Source organism: Panthera uncia, chromosome E1 (assembly GCF_023721935.1).
Source record: "Panthera uncia isolate 11264 chromosome E1, Puncia_PCG_1.0, whole genome shotgun sequence".
NCBI lineage: Eukaryota > Metazoa > Chordata > Mammalia > Carnivora > Felidae > Panthera > Panthera uncia.
Genome location: NC_064814.1, coordinates 15,452,374 through 15,469,470, shown reverse-complemented (window position 1 = coordinate 15,469,470; position 17,097 = coordinate 15,452,374). Strand labels below are relative to the sequence as shown.

At 35.8% G+C, this 17,097-nt stretch overlaps 1 protein-coding gene and 1 long non-coding RNA gene across 2 annotated transcripts in view; one reads left to right on the top strand and one right to left on the bottom strand.

Annotated features, from left to right (window-relative positions):
- CDC27 (cell division cycle 27) overlaps positions 1-17,097 on the top strand; it is an 803,505-nt gene that overhangs the window by 378,189 nt on the left and 408,219 nt on the right. The gene's annotated exons all lie outside the window — the stretch shown is intronic.
- LOC125927352 (uncharacterized) lies at positions 5,568-8,942 on the bottom strand. The gene is made up of 4 exons (XR_007459310.1): positions 8,788-8,942; positions 7,306-7,359; positions 6,619-6,723; positions 5,568-5,802 (listed from the first exon to the last, which is right to left on the bottom strand). It is a non-coding gene; the product is annotated as an uncharacterized LOC125927352 (long non-coding RNA).

The following is a 17,097-nucleotide window of genomic DNA, read 5'->3' as shown; positions in this document are numbered from 1 at the left end:
TTATGGATTGGAAGACTTAATACTGTGAGTGTGACAATATTCCCTAAACTGATCCATGGAGTCAATACATTCTTATAAAAAATTCCAGCTGGTTTGTTTGCAGAAACTGATGAGCTGGTCCTAATATTCATATGGTAAAGCTCAGGCTCCAAAAAGCAAAAATAATCTGAAAAAGGAAAAAGAAGTAGGGGACTCACACTTTTCAGTTTAAACTACAAAGTGACAGTAATCAAGACAGTGAGGTACTGGCATAAAACTAGATATATAGATTAATAGAATAGAATTTACAATCCAGAAATAAACCTTCCAATGTTTGGTCAGCTGATTTTTGACAAAGGTACTTGCACATTCAATGAAGAAAGAACAGTGTTTTTAATAAATGGTGCTGGGACAACTGGACAGTCACATGCAAAGAGAATATTCTTTTGGATCCCTATCTCACATTTTATACAAAAAGTAACTCAAAATGGATCAAAGACCTAATTATAAGTGTTAAAACTATAAAAATGGTGAAAGAAAACATAACTGTACATTTTCTTAACCTTAGATTAGACATTTTTTAAATATATGACACCAAAACACAAGCAACAAAAGAAAAAGTTATACCCTGGACATCATCAAAGTTAAAAATCTTTTGTGCATCAAGGAACACTGTCAAGAAAGTAAAAAGATAATTCACAGGACAGGAGAAAACTTTTGCAATCATGTATCTGATAAGGAACTTATATCTAGAAAATATAAGGGACTTGTATCTAGAATGTATAAAGAACTTCTACGATTCAATAATAAGAAGATAACCAAATTTAAAAACGGATGAGGGTTATGAGTGGATTTTTCTCCAAAGGAGGTATACGTTTAGCCAATATTCACATGAAAAGATGCTTAACATCATTAGCAATCAGGGTAATGCAAGTCGAAACCAGATAAGATACCACCTCATACCCACTAAGATATTATCAAAGGACAGAAGTAACAAGTGTTGACCAGGATGTGGAGGAACTGGAACTCTGATGCACCGCTGGTGGAAATGGAAAGTAATGCAGCCTCTTTGGAAAACAGCCTGCACTTCCTCAAAAGGTGAAACACAGAATTACCATATGACCCAACAATTTCTCTCTTAGGTATATACCCAAGACAAATGAAAATATATACCCATGTAAAAACTTGTACATGAACGTTCATAGGAGAATTATTCATAATAGCCTAAAATGTGGAAACAATCCAAATGCGTATCAACCGATGAATGGATAAATAAAATGTGTTATATCCATAGAATAGCCTATTTTTCAGCAGTGAAAAGAAACAAAGTACAGTTGACTTTAGAAAAACAGAGGTTTGAACTGTGCAGGTCCATTTATACGTGGTTTTTTTTTATAGTATAGCACTGTAAATGTATTTCCTCTTCCTTAGGATTTTCTTAAATTATTTTTTTAATGTTGATTTAGTTTTGAGAGAGAGCTGTCAGCACAGATCCTGATGCAGGGCTCGAACCCACAAACCATGAGATCATGACCTGAGCTCAAGTCAGACGCTTAACTGACTGAGCCACCCAGGTGCCCCACCTTATGATTTTCTTATTAGCATTTTATTTTCTCTGGCTTACCTATTGTAAGAATAGGGTATATAATACATATAACAACAAAATGTATGTTAATTGACTTTATGTTATCAGTTAGGCTTCTGGTCATCAGTAAGCAATTAGTAGTTAAGTTTTTGGAGAGTCAAAAGTTATACACAGATTTTTGACTGCACAGGGAGTCAGCGCTTTTTACCCCTGTGTTGTTCAAGCATCAACTGTATTAATACATAACAGGACAGAGATAAACCTGGAAAACATTATGTTAAGTGAAACTAGTCACTACGGACCACATATTATATGATTCTATTTATGTGGAATATCCAGAATAGGGAAACTGATGGAGACAGAAAATAGATTAGTGGTTGCCCAGGGCTGAGGGAGATGGAGAAATTGGGAGGTGACTGTTAATAGGTATGGAATATCTTTCTGGGATAATAAAAATGTTCTAAAATTGATTGTTGTGATGAATGTGGTGAATACATCAGAATTCACTTAATTGATATATTGGGTCACTTGTACAATATGTGGATGATAACTCAGTAGTACCATTATAAATATTTCACTTATGGGGTGCCTGGATGACTCAGGTGGCTAAGCGTCTGACTTCGGCTCAGGTCGTGATCTCGCAGTTTGTGAGTTTGAGCCTCGCGTCAGGCTCTGTGCTGACAACTCAGAGTCTGGAGCCTGCTTCGGATTCTGTGTCTCCCTCTCTCTCTCTGCCCCTCCCCTGCTCGTGCTCTATCACTCTGTGTCTCTCAAAAAAAAATAAACATTAAAAATTTTTTTAAAAATGTTTCACCTAAAATTTTCATCTTTATAGAACAGTGAAATTAAGGAAGAGAAGGCTTTTTCAATATGATAAGCTGGTCCCCTTGAGTGGGCCTACTGTACTGTACAAATATCTCTTTCCTTTCTTTTTAATTCTGACTTTTATTTTTAATTTCTTCCATTGCCCGCTTATCCCTCTCTTTTTCCTTCTTATGGTATAAGCCCTGAAGGGTGACAGTAGACATTTGTTGGCTCTGATGGCAACTTACATCTGAGGAGTTGCTTGGCTTCTAAAATAAACTCTAAACGACACTTACTGTTTTAAGATGTAGCTTACATTTTAGTTTTTTAAAAATGTTCCATCATGTTTGAGAAGAAGTGAAAATTTTCATGCAGATCTGTAAAAATCTAATTTCCCTGGAAGCTCCCACAGACACTTGTATGACTCACCATCAATTGGCAGTATTTTCAGCAGCTTCTCTAGTTCCTTATCTGTGAGCTCAATTCCGAGATTTCCCAGAACATTTTTTAGCTCACTAGATTCAATCTTCTCACCTTTGAAAATAAGAAATTTGGTATACATCTTCATTTCAGATAGCAGTAATCATTTCTTTTTTTTTAAAGTTTTTAAATGTTTTATCACTTATTTTTGAGAGAGAGAGCGAGAGGGCAAGGGGCAGAGAGAGAGGGAGACACAGAATCTGAAGCAGGCTCCAGGCCCTGAGCTGTCAGCACAGAGCCTGATGCGGGGCTTGAACTCACAAGCTGCGAGATCATGACCTGAGCTGAAGTCGGACGATTAACCGACTGAGCCACCCAGGCGCCTCCAGATAATAGTAATTATTTCTAATGAAAAAAGTTATTTTAGGATAATTAATACCATCTCCTTGTTTTCAGACTGAAAACTACAGTAATAAAAACAAACAAACATTTTCAACTACAGAATCAATGTAGATGATAGGTCAAATTTATTTTCTTAATGTGAACAAGAGAGTCTTCTAAAATCAGGACAGACTACTTTCAGATTGAAATTTGATCTATTAATTAAAAAAATAGATGCTTATATGAATTTTTCTTTGAAAAAGTATTTTAATTTAAAAAATAAGAATTATATGATAAATACAATAAATTCATTACTTCCATCAATTTTAGGCTTCACTCTCTAATTTGCTGTGCCATTCTATACTGTGGTTATTAAACACTGGCGAAGTGAATTACATTATTGGCATAAACAACAGAGATTGTAGAATTTGAAAGCAAGAAATAGTATGGTAATTTCATTGCAAAATCAGATAATTTTATATCAATACATGTAACACTAGAAGCAAATATTTCATTAATAAATATAGAGAAATGCCAGAATTTACAAGTCAGTGATGAAGTACCAGGAAATATTAGCAAAAACCAAAATTTAATGTAGATAATTGGAATCCTAATTTTATAGTAACTTTTCAGTCACCTGTAAAATCTGTGATGTTTTCCATCAGTGTTTCTAGAGGAATTTTCTCATCAACTATAAGAGAAGATAAAATCGCAGTATATTATAGATCCCATATATTATGGATCTCATATATTATATAGACTTCAAATATTACATTCTAAATATAATACAAAAGTTTGTGGGAAAACATGGGAAGAACTATAACAGTTGCACTTAACTATGTGTCAGGCCCCATCATAATTGCTAACATTTATTTAAACAAATATTTTTGAACACACTTTTTAGATTATTATTCTACTCAACTTTTATTCTAAGACAAGCATGAATAACAAGAAAATTCTAAACATGAAAACCACGCTATCGCAATGGTGCAGTTTGGCCTATAATATCTCAAATTTATTTGTGTTAGTAAGGGGAAGTTACTTAGAAGTGAATGTGTCTAAAGAATCTGCATTCTTGTATTCAAAACTGGAAAGACTCAACTACTAAACATGATACTTACAGAGAACATAAAAGTCATACATATCACACATATAAAAAACTGGTTTAATTTTGACTTTGTTAACTGGATACTCATAACCTCAAATGACATTCTCTGTGTTTTAGTCATTGATATGGTGTCTCACACTGCTCTTGGGCCTTCCCTTTTCCCTATGAAAAAGGGCATTTCCCCCCCCCACCCAAGTTTCTTGTAACTAACCTCTCTCTAGGGTTAACTAGTATATATGATAATATGCTTACCACCAACATGCATGTTTTCAGCCAGATCTTTAAGTTCCGTATCTGCAAGCTTTATCCCCAGGTTGTTCAGAACAGTGCCCAGGTTGTTCATATTGACCTTCCCACCTAAGAAAAGTGACAGTCCACAAAGAATATTAAATGACTTCAAAAGAGAAGTTCTTACACTTTTTTGATACACATATCCCATTGTGAATTTCTTAAGCAGTAGATCATTATTCACAAAATTTGCTTCGGACCAAACAGAAAATGTTTGCTCTAAAGTGAAAAAAATAAATTAATGTTCAACAATTTTAGCACAGAGACAAAATATTTTAAGCAGTCAATTACAAATTTAGAACTATGGCTACTTCCCTTGAGACTTGTCTTGGGGACCAGCCTACAGAAACACAAGGTTTTAAATGGCATTTAATACTGAAATTAGTTTGAGAATTAGGTACAGAAATATGGGCTCAGAGTACAGAAAAGTCTCTCAAGAAATGGATGAAAAAGGGAAGAAAGAGATTGAGTTGTGGCCAAAAAGGGGTGTGGAGAGTTCTAGTTTGCTTATTTTATAGGATGGTGTACGTTGAACATGTAAATGGGCTGAAGAGGTTGAAAATGGCCAGTGGGGCAAGGTCTTAAAAGATATGGGAGACAGTGGAGTCAAGGGCATCCTGGTAAGCTTTGAGGAGGAAGAGGGACTTCTCACTCATCCTTTATACTAACATGGGTGTGCTTAAAGATACCTGAATAGGGAGGGATTGAAGATGTAAAGCTGAGGGCTATCACTCTTGCCAGCCTCAATTTTCTTAATGAATTAAAAAAAATCTGGTTGAAAAAAATGATGTTCAATGAATGCTTAGGGAATTCTGGTACTGGAGGCAAACATTATGTAGTTCTAAACAATAGTAGGTTGACTTTTGATGAATGAACTTCCAATTTAGTTTTTTCTATTTATTAAGTTCTCTGAATCACTGCTAATCATTTATATTTTTTCCCATGTAAACATGAAATTTGATATTTCTCTTCCTGAAAATTTCGAAAATGACAAGAAAGTGTGGTGCTTTACTTCCAAGATAGAACATCAGATTCAACTGCTAAAATAAAGATTGAGGTCCAAAAAAGCATACATTTGCAATCAGTACATATGACAGATGGCAGCATTCAAATTCATATCTTGGAAACAGTATAAAATGAAGATCTCATATTCATTTGTATTCTTATTATGTTTCTCACTCACCTTTAAGGGACTTCACACCATCTAGCAACCTGTTTTTAAAGACCTTGTTATCATCTATAAAAAAGAACACAATTAAGGTCATAGAGAAATGATGTGGCTATTCACTAAAACTCTAGTAAAACTGAGATTTTCATGATTTGCCCTAGAAACTTCCCTCATTAAAATAAAGTTTGAGAGAAAATTAGGGAAAGTTTATAATATGGTAAGTCTATCTAAAATTTAGCATACAAGGCACTCTATAACATGCACAGCTTTTTTGGAAAATATCACCTCTGACCTTTTATCCCCTTCCGGTCTAACACCACTTCTTTCCCTTGGTTGCTTCCCACAATTGCCTATAGGTATCTAAAAAGGTAAGGGTAGCCTCAGAAATGTAGTCCCCTTGATGGCATGAGTCAGCATCATGGGGATGATTATTCCAAAACAGAGAGTTAAACTGCATAGATGGAAATTTCCCTCTAGAATAAGTGAACATTTAAATTATTTTGTTTGGCATTTGCTTGTTTATTTACTGTTGCATCTTAGCAAATGGGGATAGTTTGAGTTTCTAAAAAAAAAAAAAAAGCTTAAGAGGAGACAAAACAAACACGGGGTAAAAAAGAAAGGCAAACCAAGAAACAGACTCCTAACTATAGGGAACAAACTGATGGTCACCAGAGGGGAAGATGGTGAGGGAAGGGTGACACGGGTGATGGGGATGAAGGAGGGCACTTGTGATGAGCACAGGGTGATGTGTGGATGTGTTGAATCACCAAATTGTACACCTGAAACTAGTATTACACTGTATGTTAACTAACTGGAATTTAAATTAAAAAATCTTTAAGAGCTTCAAAGAACACTTTAAGGTCACATCAGTATATAAATGCCTACCATTGAAAGGCAGATTTTTCAGCAGCTTCAAACGTTCCTTATCTGTGAACTCTATTCCCATGTTTTTCAGAATAGCTTTCACATCTTTGACATCAACCTCCCCTCCTTAAAAAAATAGACATCATTACATATACGAATTTAAAGGATCATCTAATGACTCCAAACAGGGAAAATTAATCTATGGCTATATAGATTGAATCGGTACAGAATAAAGAGCATAGGCCAATGAGACCTCTCCAAATATACTGACGATGACTTTCACAGAAAAAGAATTTGATCTCTAAGTGCTAATAAAAGAAGTCACAGTCACAATGACAATGGCAAGGCAACTCTGAACCCTGTGAGATTTACATTATGTATCTGCTATTCAATTGGAATATTATAAATTACTTATTCAAATAAATGTATAAAATAAGGTAAGATCTGTTAGTCTCATTTTTTGTCAGTTATCTGTAGTCTTTATCAAAATTTTACTTCATATATTATTTCACTAGTACAGGGTTTGGCCATTCTAAAAAAGAGAAGAGCAAAATATACAAATAAAAAATATACCAGAAAACAAATGAGTTGCTAGTAATTTAATGAACCAAGAAATAAATGCCATAACTAATATGGCAATTGAAGAATAATGATGAAATATAATTATTATAAATACTAAATGTTTTAGATTCATAATTTCTCTCTTACCTGTAGTAGCTTTTACTCCATCCATCACCTCTTTCAGACCAACCATTCCATTAGCTACAAGAAAAGGCACAATGGAAATAATGTCAGAAGCCCAGAAGACAAATTTAAGACATATATTTTAAGGAAACAATTCCATTAAAAATTCCTTACATCTTCATTTTACCTGAGACCATTTAGAAAATGCCTGGATCTCAGGGAGTTAAGATGATCTCCATTAATACAAAGGTCTCTTGTATACTAGAAACTGGGTCAGGAAAAGTGTGCTCTTCCTAGTATTTTGGATGCCATTATAAGCCATAGCTGAAGATACTATTGGAGTTGGCCAGGTATTCTGGTAACTTTACTTCATGTACCCACAAACAGCTGAGGAAGGGACCACTAATCCAGCTTGGTATGTTCTAAGATTGCTTCCTGCAGGAGATGTGTGTGAACTACATTAATGTATCAGAGCAGTTGATATGAAATATGGAAGGATGGAAGAGCCTTCACATGGAGGAGAAGTTGAGAAAAATGTCCAGGGACATCATGCTATGTGTGTGAAACTACAAGCAGCTCAACATGGCTGGAACAGTAGAAAAATGAGAGAAGATATGTCCACACAGGCAGATGGAGCTTGAAGGTCTCATGCACTATGATAAAAATCTTTGAACACGTTTTCGAATGAAGATTTCATTAGACAGGAGGATAGATAGAAGAATGGCTTGTTGACTTCTCTATAAATAGATTTTCAGATCCCTATTATTTTGCTTTCTTATTGTTTAGACTATTAGAGTCCTGACAGCACCCTCTGCAGTTTTTGGTATATTTACGGAAAGGTGATGCTGTTTTAGGTTAATTGTAATGAAGATCCAAGATTTATTCTGACTTTAAAATTGGGCTCTCCTCCAAGTGTCCATCAATAGATGAATGGATAAAGACGTAGAACATATGTGTGTGTGTGTGTGTGTGTGTGTGTGTGTGTGTGTGTGTGTGTATGATGGAGTATTATTCAGCCTTAAAAAAGAATGGAATCTTGCCATTTGCAACAACATGGATGGAGCTAAAGAGTATAATGCTAAGAGAAATGTTAAAGACAAATACTATATGATTTCACTCATATGTGAAATTTAAGAAACAAAATGAGTAAACAAAGAAAAAAAAAAAGAAGAGAGAGACAAACCAAGAAGTAGACTCTTAACTATAGAGAACAAACTGGTAGTTACCAGAGGGGAGGTGGGTGGGGGAATGGGTGAAACAGGTGATGGGGACTAAAGAGTATACTTATCACATATATAGAGAATTGTTGATATATTATATACCTGAAATAATATAATTTTCTATGTTAACTATATTGGAATTAAAATTAAAGACTTAAGTAAAAAAAATAAAATTGGGCTCTCCTCCAAGCTTTCTAACATGTATCTGTCAATTAAATCTATTTTCAAACATATCAGACATAAAGGAAAAATTAAAAAACGGCCTGAGGACATCTGTAGTGTTCACCATCAACTTGTAGATTTTTTGACAGCTTTGCAAGTTCCTCTTCCGTGAGCTCAAGTCCCAATTTTTTAAGGGTGTTGTCCAGGTTATTTATATGAACCTTTCCCCCTTAGGAAAGACAGAAGGTAGGAACATGAAAAAAAAGTGTATTATGCCAAAATTCTGCATGCATATCAACTTTCTACTTATTTATTTATTATGTTTGTTTGTTTAAGGTGAAGTGATTTTTCGTGCATAGAGAAAAATAGGGTGTACAGAGTTGAAAAAAAAATGCAAGTTCCATATGGAACTTCCTACAAGATAAAATATACGCTGTTATCAGTTAAAATGTGGGTAGACCGCAAGAATCATAAATAAGGAATGATACCAAAGTGAGGAGCCAGGATTCATAATTGGAATAAAAGTGTCAAGTTGGGGAATGTCAGACAGTATGACTTTTAACTGGGTCTTACTCACCATTGAGAGATTTCACACCCTTTAGCAATCTGTTGTGATATACCTTTCCAGCAGCTGTAAGAAAAGCCATAATTCATGCAATGGGGAAATTAACATGAAATCACAAAATGGTATGATTAAATAATTTCAAAAATAACATTTTAAGAAGAGTTGTCTCTAATTTTTAGTTTATTTCATCTAATATAATGAAGTTTGGAAACAGAAACCTCTCTCCTTATGACAAACCTTTTTATTCCAGTACCTGAGGAAGTCTCCTTGCTCAAACATGAGTATAGCTTCCCTTTGCTTTTAAATTTCTGCTTCCCATCTTTATTTTTTTGTCATGGATCTCAAATCTTTATCTTTTTTTTCTCTTCTCATGATATGAACAAATTAGTAGCTTGATAGGTAACAATATGTTTAGCTGTTAATGTCAACTCTTATCTAAAGGGTTATTTAACTTCCAATATAAATTCTAAGCGACAGTGACAGGTTGCTATATACTTAGAACTCAATTTAATATTTTTTCTTCTATACTTTTGGAGAAAAATAAATAGAAACAAAGTTGAAAATATTTACACAGACCTAAAGACCAACAAAAGACCTCCATGACACCTCTATCAATCTCACCATCAATTGGCAGTGTTTTCAGTAGCTTCTCTTTTTCCTGATCTGTGAGCTCAATCCCCAGGCTTCCCAGGAAAATTTTCAGGTCATTAGAATCAACCTTCTCATCTTTTAAGAGAGGGAACAATAGACATATAAGCTTTCTGAACTCTGGTATTATATCAAGTTGTAAAATATGTTCTATGAAGTTTAATGATATCCTAATTTCAAGATGAGGTGTTAGGCGAAGATATTCTCAATTGCAGAACCCTTGAGCATATCTTATGGTAATAAAGCATATCTTTATAAGCGTATCTTATGGTATCTTATGGTAATAAATTACCACATTTATTATAAATTAAAGACCATTTTTCCTAAAGCTGGAAAAAAACAACTTTCAGAATAAAATCTGATGAGTGAATTAAGATAATGCAGATTCTTATATAAATTATTCTTCAAAAACATTTGCTTTGGTAAGAATTATTGATGATATCAGGAATACATTATCTTGATCATTTCTAAGCTTCACCATGCCATTTTCTATACATTTCTAGATTTTTTTCATTTAAACATTTGTGACCCGAAGCATATTACTTGCACAAGTAACAGAAAACTTAGGATTTAAAATTGACATATAGTCTTGTATCCTAGTGTAGAAACTTTCCTAATGTCAATCCATGATTCATATATTTAAAAATAAAACATCAGAATTTATAAGATACCAGAAATACCACTGAAAAAAACTATTATAAAGGACTGAAACCCTAGATTTACATCAACTTCTCATTTACCTGTAAAAGTTTGCAGTTCCTTCATCGGTGTTTTAGGAGAAGTCCTCCTATCAACTGTAGAAGAAAATTAAAGTCATAATGAGATATAAAAGACTCATGAAATATCGTGAAAGACAATGTGGGAGTAAATATAATAAATCTTAACTTACTATGTGCCAGGCATTATCTTAAGTACTTTATATATTCTTACTTAAGAACTATTTACTGAAGAATATCTTTCTAGGCTATTAATTTATTCAGTTTTCATTGTCTTCATTAATACTAGAAAGAAAAGCCTAAACATAACAACATGCCATTTCAAAAATATTAATTTTACTTATAGTTCTATACTATTTCAAAGCTATATGCATTAGTAATGGGAAGAAATTCAGAAGTACCGTCATCTAAGTGGCCTGCATTTTTCTTTTTAAAATGTGGAAGACTGTCTTCTAGTGACCATAATATGGGTAAAGAACATAAAAGACATTCATACAAAGGGCAATGTTTTCACGGTGACTTGGTAGCTGGCTGCTTATATGCTGTTTACATGCTTTGCCCATATTTATAGCTTCTTACTATCAGTGTAGATTACCATTCCTAAGGGCCCTTTCCCCTCAACCTTTATTGTCCAAGCTCTCCCAGAATGGAACTATGGTATCTGGAAACTTGCTCACCATCACCAGGGAGATTTTGAGTCAGAGCCTCAAGTTCCTTATCTGAGAGCTTGATTCCCATATTATCCAGTATTGCGTTCAAGTCGTTGACATTGACTTTCCCATCTAAGGAAAGAGAGTCCATGAAGAAAATTATGTAACTTCAAAAAAGAGGTTCATAAACCTTTTAGAGACACATGCCCTGTTGTGAATTTCATGAGCTATATGCTAGTGTTCACAAAGATTACATATCATTTCAGGGGGGGTCATATATTCTCTAAAGCCTATTCACAGACCCCCCTTAGTAGTAAGGTTAATAATCCTTGTTCTAAAATGTGGAAAAAAAAAAACCACACCAATTTTAGAACAAGAGACTAAGGACCTTATTATGCCTATAGAGAAAGTCAACTATGACATTAGAACGAAGGTCACTTCTCGTGAGATTTGTCTTGGGGATCAGACTACAAAATACAAAGTTTTAAATATCATTGAATAAATGCTAAGTGAATTCTAGTTCTGGAGGCAAACATTTTTTACTTCTAAACAATAGGTTTTGATGACTGAATTCCCAGTTTAGTATTTATCTGCAGCTGATTAAATTCCCTGAATCAGTACTAATTCTTGTCTGTCACATTTTGCTATGCAAACTTGAAATCTGGTATTTTTTCTCTTGAAAAGTTTGAAAAGAATCTTGAGAAAGTAGAAGGCTTTCTTCCTAGATATAAAGTAAAAGATCAGCAGCTACCGTGAAGCTTGATCTTCAGTGGGAGCATAAATTTGCAATCAGTATATATGATCAGTATAGCAGCAACCACTAATACCTTGGAAACAGTATAAAAGCAAGGATCCCATATTGGTCTACACTCTCATTATGCCGCTCACGTACCTTTTAGAGACATCACAACTTCTAGCAACCTGTTTTGAAAGATCTTGTCATCATCTGTAAGAAAAGGCAGAATTTAAGTCACAGAGAAATGTGGAAAATCACAGAGAAATTAGGAAAAATGACTTTTCGAGAGTTTTCTCTTATTTTAATAAAATTTGAGAGAAAATTGGGTGAAATTTAGCACATCATGCACACCTCTAGTCTTCTTCCCAATCCTGCCTTTATTCACTTCCAATTATTAACCCTTTCTTCTTTCACAAATCCCAGTTTAACCTTTGTGTTTTCCTTTTTTGTTTTTCCCTATTGATAAAAAGACCCATCATAATGGAAATGCTGCTTCCTAATCTAAAAGTAAAACCACTTAGGGATTCATTTCAGGTATAAGTGGAATTTCTAAAAAAACATTTTTTTTTTTTGAAATGGATTTTCTATATCCTAGAACTTAGGAAATGGAGATAATTTTAGAGCTTCTCGCAGACACAGAAATCTAAAACTCCTTTTTGGGGACAGCTGGGTGGCGCAGTTAATTAAGCATCCAACTCTTGGTTTTGGCTCAGGTCATATCTCATGGGTTGTGAGGTCAAGCTCCGAGTCCAGCTCCGTGCTGACAGTGCGGAGCCTGCTTGGGATTCTCTCGCTCTCCCTCTCTCTCTGCTCCTCCCCAACTCACACATGCTCTCACCCTCTCAATATGAATAAATAAACTTAAAAAAAAAACACTCTTTGAATACATCAATATTTAAAATGCTTACCCTTAAAAGGAAGAGTTTTCACCAGCTCCAAGCATTCTTTACCTTTGAGCTCGATCCCCATGTTTCCCAGAACAGCTTTAACGTTATTGACATCAACATTTTCTCCTTAACAAAAAGATTAAAACAATGACATACATGGAATTTAAGTACAATCAAATTATTGCAAATAATTAAACTAAATTATGATGCTAAAACAATAGGATTATGAGCTGGGGAAAGTAATGATCACTGAGCTCTGCCCAAATACATGGAGATAATGTCATTTATGGAAACATAATTGCCTTTTTTAAAATAAGTTTATTTATTTTTGAGACAGAGAGAGACAGAGCATAAATGGGGGAGGGGCAGAGAGAGAGGGAGACACAGAATCAGAAGCAGGCTCCAGGCTCTGAGCCATCAGCCCAGAGCCCGACGCAGGGCTCGAACTCACGGACCATGAGATCGTGACCTGAGCTGAAGTCAGACGCTTAACCGATTGAGCCACCCAGGTGCCCCAGCTTTCTAAAGGCTAATAAGGGATGGCACTCTCACTCTTAAATACTGAGAACAATACTGAGGGGTGATTGGGGGTAGGGGAGAGGGGAAAGTGGGTGATGGGCATCGAGGAGGGCACCTGTTGGGATGAGCACTGGGTGTTGTATGGAAACCAATTTGACAATCAATTATACTTAATAAAAAAACAAGAGAGAGAGAGAGAGATGGCACTCTCAACGGCGGTGATGAGAATGTATCCACAGGAGTTCCAACTATGGAGAACATAATTAACCAAGGGCCCCACCTTCTGCTTTGAAATTAACCTGTGTTTTTTTGCACTAATGCCATATGTATCATTGGCACTGGCCAATCATAAGTGCAGCCAAGATACTAGGGGAGCCCTGTTCCTGGAAGATACAGGATGGTGATTCTAACCAGAGGATTCTTGAAAGCACTTTTGCCAGGCCCTCCTCAGACTGCACAACAATCTAGGATGCTTCCGCCCAAACATTTCTTCCTCTTTCCTTCACCTGGTGCCAGATTTGCCCTGCAGTCTGACAGCCTCCCAGCCTTTCAGGCATCCTCCTTATTTTCTCTTACGCAGGCATTTCCCCTGATAATGTCCTGGCATGTTTTACCCTGCCCCGGCTTTTGCTTCTTGGGAGGCTTGGACTAACATACTCAAAATGACAATGACACAAAGTGGGTATTATAGATCTCTTTTGTCAATTTTCAAGCTGCAGATGGCTTATCTTCATAATTCTATTGACATGAAGAATGTATCACCTCTCCTTTAAGTAATTACCAGGGTCTTTTCCAAAGATTCATTTCACCCTTTATTGTACATTTTGGCTGTCTTAAAATAAGGAAAATGAAGTGTATTCGTGAAGAATACATCAGAAAATTCTCCAATTTCTGGGCTACTGGCTATGAAAGCCTTAAACAAATAGGAGGTAAAAATGATACAATTAGCCTAGCAATTAAGGCATGAAGAAAAACAGTACTGTAAAAATTAGGATCCTATGTTTACATTAACTTCTCAATCACCTGTGACAGCTTTCACGCCATCCATCACTTTATTCAGATCAACTTTTCCATTAGCTATGAAGAGAAGGGACAATTGAGACATGTAATCAATGTCATGAGCTCCAAAAAACATATACAAAGGATATATGTTGATGGAAAATTCCACATAAATTCCATTAATGTCATAATTTTATACATACTTATATTAAATCTGTGAATTTCAAGGATTTAAGCTGATCTATTTTTCCAGTGTTTCTGGATCATTGGTATTTATCAGCTCTCTGGTAGCACTTCAGGTACTGCTGTGAGCCATGAGTGCCATAGCTCATATAGGAACCACTAATTCAAACTAGAGTGTTAAATGTATACATCATAGAGTATGTAGTGCCTGGACAAGTTAAAATATCAGATTTTAACTAAAGGAAAGGGGAATGCATAGAAAGAGTCTTCTACATGGAAGAGGGGCTGAGAAATATAAAGTAAAACCACACCTGGGTACAACATATACAACATATACATATGCAGTGCATGGAGAACTATAGTCGGTTCAGCACTGCAGAAGAATAAAGTATGGATTTGGGAAAGGAAAGTTCATACAAGAGAGGTAGGTTGGACTCCGATTATTAAGGGATTTGTAAGTAATTTTAAGAAGCTTAGCCTTTATCTACTAGGTTATAGAGAATCATTGAGTGGTTATAAGTTCAGGAATGATATGGACCAATTTGCATTTTATTTTAATTTTCTTTAACTTTAAATTATAATTAATTTTATTATTACAAAATTACATTTATATTGAAATATATAGAGAGTGATGTCATCAAGATGGTGACATAAGTTTTTCCTGACTTCAGTCCCCCTCACAAAAAGACCATCTTGCAAGTATCCACAGACAAGACACCATTGTGAAAATCCCAGGATATGGTTGTGAGGCTGATGAATCTCCCTGAACCACAGAGACTGAGAAGGACCACATTAGAAGGGTAAGACAATTAGCTATGCTCTGGCTGCACTGCCCCTCTCCCAGGCTAGTATAGTGCTGCACTGAGAGGGCTTCCCAGAGCTATGGTTTCTCTGGTGGGAAAAAGAGAGCCCAAGGTAGACATCCAGCTCCTCCAGAGTTGGGGGTTGCTTCCTGGAAGGCCCACCTGGGTCCTGTCCCATAGGTATTGGGGGGGGGGGAGGTATCCGTGGGTCTTAACCATTTGAGATCAGAATGAGATGGAGAAGGGAAACATGGCTTACATTAACCAGCACTTGGATCTTGGCAGATTGTTTCTCCTAGCAGCAGTGCCTGAGTAGATATCTGACACAGTGGTTTTGCCCATCTGCAGAGCCAAGATGGTGGTCCCTCTGGCCAGGGAACCATTCTGCTTGAGTTGGGTCCCCAGCCAATAAGCCTTTCTGGCCTTGGAGCCTCTTCTATCACCCCATCCAGATGAGGAAGCAAATTCATGGCTCCTGCCTATTGCTGAGTATAGATAGTCCTCTGTCCTGCCTGACCAGAAAACCTATTGAGAGCATCCCAGAGACTGTGTACATTACCCTACAGCCCCTCTTACAGCAGTGCCTGAGTGAAGAGCCCACTCATTGGCTCTGTCTCTCTGCAGAACTGAGCTAGTGGCACTATCTGGCCAGGGATATTGATGGATACTCCTGCCTGACTCAGGCACCCAGCCAATAAGCCTTATCAGCAAAGGAGCCTATGATATAGAGACGGGGCTGGGAAGGAAATTCAAAGCCCTGACCAGGGATGAATATAGCTTCCAGCCTTATCTGACCAAGAAGCCTAACCAGAACACCTGGGAAGTTGCATAGTCCATCCTACAGATCTGGTTATAATGGTGCCTGAGCAGAGGCCCCAAAATTGACAACCTAGAAGAAACGGATAAATTATTCCTAGAAACATACAACCTACTGAGATTGAATCATGAAGAAACAGAAAATCTGAAGAGACCAAAAACAAGTAAGGATATTGAGTCAATAATCAAAATCTTCTTCCCCAAAAGTCCAGGACAAATGGTTTTATTGCTGAATTTTTACCATTTAATGAAGAATTAATACCAATCCTTCTCAAATTCTTCCCAAAAAATTTAAGAGAAGGGAACACTGCCAAACTCATTTACAAGGTAGCATTTACCCTGATACCAAAGCCAGACAAAGATACTACAAAAAAATTAAAACTATAGGCCAATGTCCCTGACGAATATAAATGCAAAAATTCTCAACAAAATTCTAGCAAACCAATTCAATAGCACATTAAAAGGATAATATAGCATGATTAAGTGGGATTCATCCCTAGGATGCAAAGGTATTTCAACATGTGCAAATCAATAAATGTGACATACTGCATTAATAGAATGAAAGATAAAAATCACATGATCATCTCAATTGATGCATAAAAAGCATATGACAAAATTCAACATCCATTCATGAAAAAAGCTGTCACTAAATTAGGTATAGAAGGAAAGAATCTCAACATAATAAAGGCCATGTATGACAATACTCAATACTTAACATCATACTCTAACAGTGAAAGGTTGAAAGCTTTTCCTCTATAATCACAAATAAGACAAGTGCTCACTCTTACCACTCCTATTCAGTATAGTACTAGAAGTGTTAGCTAGAACAATTAGGCAAGAAAAGAAATAAAAGTCACCAGAATCAGAAAGAAAGAAAGAAAGAAAGAAAGAAAGAAAGAAAGAAAGAAAGAA